Source organism: Protopterus annectens, chromosome 1.part1, assembly GCF_019279795.1.
Source record: "Protopterus annectens isolate FY-2018-M chromosome 1.part1, PAN1.0, whole genome shotgun sequence".
Lineage (NCBI taxonomy): Eukaryota > Metazoa > Chordata > Ceratodontiformes > Protopteridae > Protopterus > Protopterus annectens.
In genome coordinates this window covers 1,910,452,892-1,910,457,886 of record NC_056726.1, presented here as the reverse complement: position 1 = coordinate 1,910,457,886, position 4,995 = coordinate 1,910,452,892, and the positions used below count along the sequence as shown (strand labels likewise).

The 4,995-nt window shown below is 36.4% G+C and overlaps 1 non-coding gene across 1 annotated transcript; it reads right to left on the bottom strand.

The window, feature by feature from the left end:
• Nucleotides 1-1,161: 1,161 nt before the first annotated feature.
• On the bottom strand, nt 1,162-1,327 carry LOC122816919. Its single transcript, XR_006367122.1, has one exon. It is a non-coding gene; the product is annotated as a U1 spliceosomal RNA (small nuclear RNA).
• Between the last annotated feature and the right edge of the window lie 3,668 nt (nt 1,328-4,995).

Below are 4,995 nucleotides of genomic sequence, written 5' to 3'. Positions count from 1 at the left end.
AGTACCCAATCAAAAGGCTTAAATCTAATATGTGGCATTAACCAAACCTTCTGGAGAGACAGGTTTGTCTCCCAGAGGCTGCCCCATCTCTGGAATAGAATCCCGATACATGTCAAGCAAAGTACGTTGCTGACCCTCTTCAAGCGCAACCTTGATAAGTTTATGGGCAACCACAAATTTGTCCCAGGGGTTCCAACTGTGTCCCTCATTGACAGGGATGTCAGGTGCTGATTGTGGTTTCTGTTCTGGGGATAAACTCTTGGCTAGGCTTGTAAGGACCCCAGAGCCATTAGCCTAGTAATCTCCTATGAGCCTATCATCCTGTGATATAATCCTCCACTTTTTCTTTTGTTCCTAATATTCTGCTGAATATACATCCTGAATTCCATTCCTTACCAAAATCACATGCTCATTTCTTTCCAAATGTCTGGCATGCAGCATTGCTATTTGCACTCTTCATTGCTTAATATAATTCTGTACTCTTACCTTTTTGTCCTTACCTGTACAGCCATTTACATTCCAAGATAATATGAATGGTATAGCCATTATTTTAAGAAGTTATTGTTCCTATGTATTATATATGACAGCTTTTTTGAATATGTTTATTTCCAGCCTTTGTATTACATGTACACACTAATGTCTGGAAGGCTGATATTTTATACAGTTGTTTCTTGTCTTCTCCATTTGAACCTGTCACATTTTCAAGAGTTTTTGTTTTAATGAAAAACCTCAATAATAATAATAATAATAATAATAATAATAATAATAATAATAATAATAATAATTATATATATATATATATATATATATATATATATATATATATATATATATATATATATTTTTTCATAGCACTCCCCCATAACCTATTAACTTACAACAAACATACCCAACTAGAAACATCTTCAAAAAATGAAGTTTAACCCACCATATAGGCGCAATAGCCCCAAACTGAGATCTGTAGGCTCAGCTATTACCTTTCTAAAGTTAGGGTTACCCATGCTAAAGTACATGTTACAACATGTGCTCCCACTTACTCTGATTGGTATGTTCTTTATCTATCTCTGTTCCCTTTCTAGATGCGAAAAAAAGCTTGTATCCTTTCGGAAAACATTAAATTTAGCATTAAGGAAAAAGTGTATTGGCTATCTTTAAATAAAACTAAGTTATACACATTTGTATTAAATGCATTAAAGTAGTTATGCAGTTGAGTTTCCCACATTTGGAGAAATCACAGGGATCAACCCAACTGAAATGTGTAATGGAAGAGCTTCACCCTGGGGAAATCACCTTATTGACCTTAATATTCTTCCTGCCAAGTAAGTATTTAGGTTGCTAGGGAAACTGCTATCTCTTAGTCACGTCCAATAATTTCAAACATTATTTTTTACTGAACTACTTGCCCTTGTACTTTTAAATTTACCAGTTAACTTAGCAAATAATGCTCAGAACATTCAAAATTAATTGATTGCAACAGCAGTCAGTTTATCTCCAGGGAAACTTAGTCAGCCATGAGGAAAAAACAACTAATAATTCAACAGATGCATGAAAGAATCTTTGCCAATATTACTCAGAACAGAGCAGGACAGAATATATAACTGCCTTCAGTTGCAGACTTCTTGGCTCTCACTGAACATTTGCTGAAGGGAAAAAGCAAATATAATGTATATGCAAGAACTTAGCACTTCTAATGGCTTCATCATTTTGTCTAATTTTAAGCCAATAACATTATTTTCAACTCCACATATGATATAACCAGTGCAATTTACATCCAACAGCCCAATATTACAGCATGTTAACTTTAACTTTCTTTTGGTTGGCCTTTCTTCTCTTTTTACACTGTAAAGCCTATATTTTTTACAACTAAAAAGTAGTTGATTACATTAATATCTTTGTGACATACAATGACTGAAAAGACTTGTTCCCACCCTCACATTCTACTACACACAACTATTTTACTATATAATATGAAGTTCTTATCCTGAAATGCTTTATACAAATACTATTAACAATAAAAAATGTTTTATTTACAGTAATTTTTTTCTGCTTTTGTGTCCTAAACATTGATGTCCTAAACATTGATGACATAAAGTGGGGTATATGTTTTACAGTCCACCTCCAGGTTTTTTAAAGTCAACAAAAATCCAATCTTTCTCAGCCACTTTTTTCATGCAAGGCCATACTTTACAAATGTGATTGATGCTTTATAATCTCACATTAATTCACTAGCTAGTCTTCCTTCTGTTCATCTTCATCTCCCAACCCTAGCCTCTGATTCAAGTCCAAGGTACTCTTGATTTGTCTAGTAAACTCCTGTGCTTATTTCTGTCTCTCAAGCATTTTCCTTTGTAACATTGGAATAGGTTTCACTGGCAAAGTCTCTCCATGAGCTTTATTGCCAAAATAATTAGAAACTGAGTCTCCTTCTGTTAGATGGCATATGTTTTGTTGGATAGATATTTGTATTTTCTCCTAACCTGTTCTGCATCAAAACATTTGTTTGGTCTTCCAGGGAAAAATATTCCAAAAAGAGCTTGATACAGCAGCTTGAGTGTCACACCTGGCACTTGACATTCACTGATTGCTGGGGTAATTTTGCTTCTCTGCTGCCAAGTGTATGATGAATAATCATTTTCCACAAACACTCTGCATTAACTATTTTTAATACTTTTCTCTTCTGGTGCAGTTTTATCTGGTATGATCACATCTTTACTAATACAGGTCTTAGGTGCCTTCTCATGGCCAGTTTTGGAGCATGCATTCAATGTGTCCTTTCAGTTAACAAGTCCTGCTATGGAATACCAATCCAGTTGCATATTTGTACTTTGATAAAGTTAATGCAATTTGTTCCTTCCAGTTTCTCTGGTACAGCAGAAAATCTCATTTTTTCTATGAGCACTTTGTATTCTAACTTGACTATTTTTAGAACAGCTCTTCTTGAGGTCTAATACTTCATTTCAACTTATAATTTTTGCAGTTTTATCAATTCATCTGAATAGCTACTTACAGCTTCATCTATTTTTCAGCCTTTTGTTCTTTGAGTTAATATACTTATTCAATGTTTCATTTCTTTTAACTACCTCTGAGTACATTTGCAGTGGGATTCAATAAACTCTGTATCGACTTCCTGCGTAGCCTACACAGAGTTTACATGTGTGCACAGTGATGAGAGGTGATCAGCAACACTCATTGCATATTCATGCAGCACACTACATTTAAATGCAAATAAGTGTGTTTTCGAGGCTGGCAACAGTTTTGCTGGACAGGAAACAGTATAAATGTAGGTATGTCCAATAAGCTTTGTGACAGCTCACTCTGACAAATTTGTTACACATCAGTTACACATCAGTAGATTATGTGTAGGGAGGTACGTGAAGAAGCATGCATTGTACTCAGTTATTGGTGTGATTGTACTCAGTTATTGGTGTGATGAAGGCTGGGAACTGTCGAGGTATTATGGCCTCTGATGTGGATGTCCTTCACATACTCAGTACTTGAGTTACATACAAGGGTATAGTCAGCACTGTGACATCATGGTGATGGATGTTCCACTTACCATCTACTCCAGGACACAGGTTCCATACCTAATGGTCTGATTATAGGGTATGTTGTGCATGTTATACTTGGGTTGTCTGTTTGTTTTCCTGATGTAACAAATCCCCCAATGTTTTCTTGTCATTGCAGGTGTTGTCATGGCTGTAGCAGCAGTCTTTGTTGTTTGTAGATACTGTCTGCATTATACTAATTTCACAGTTGGAATCAACGATTGCCCACAATCTGTAGTCCTTCAGGCAGCTGTTTGGACACAGGATGTGTATGTCATCTGTGATGTCTATTACTTAAATAATAGACAGGAAAGGGCCTAGCAGACAGCTCTGATGTATGGATCTGATCACTGAATCTGAGATATAGGTTCAAGTAACACATGTAAACATATTCAGATGACATATATGTGATATACTGGTCTACCTACTTGGTGATATAGGTTTATATGGCTACATCTGCCAGTGTTGAGTGAATACCTCAGTGTGGATTTGTATCAAATGCCTTGGGCTTGTCATGTTCAAAAGGATGATAGTGTTGTCATCATACATGCCCACAATGATCTCTTTGAGGAAATTTAACAGATGTAACATACATGATGTAGCATTAGAACCTCACACAGGTCTGTTGCACAAAGTTGGGACATCACTAGTGTCCATTTACAAAAGGTCAATGATGACATGTTGGTCAACCTCACAGATGAGGAGAGTCAGGATGTGTCTATACGTGCATGCATCAAGTGCTGTCCCCTCCCAACTTACACAGATACATATTGAAAAGACCCTTCTACAGCAATATAGTCTGTGTGGAGGGTGTGTTGAAATATGTATTAAATCATGTCAAGAAGGTATATGTAATGAATTATGTGATAGATGATCTGTCATGTTGTCACAGCCCATTGATTCTGTGTGATATGCCGGAATGTAGATAGGACAGAGCATACTGGTTATCCTCACTGGCATAAGGTTTGTACACAATCCCCCATGCAGAGATCATTGAAAAAGTCTCCCAGATGGGTATTAAACCTCATTTCACTACAATGGTAACAAGTTGGCTCACTGACCGAACACATACTGTGAAAGTTGGTGAGTCAAACTATACGAGTAGAGCTATCACATTTGGTGTACCCCAGGGATATGTGCTTAGCCCTTTACTGTTTGGAATTTCTTTCATGACAGTTCAGACTAAAGTCTATAACCTTTGGCTTACCATGTTTGTAAATTCTTGTATAGTGGATGCAATTATTGAGTCCACCTATGATGATAACATGACTAAGGAGGGGCTAACATAGATAAATGATTGGTGACAAAGCCACACAGTTGACAAATAAATGCAGAAATGTGTCTTTATTGTGTCTTTCTGAAAAGTGAAATTCCATGCTAATGAGTGCATTGACAGCAGTCCTGTTATGCTGAAACCCAGTGATGCAAGCACACTGGGATTGAAAGCCTT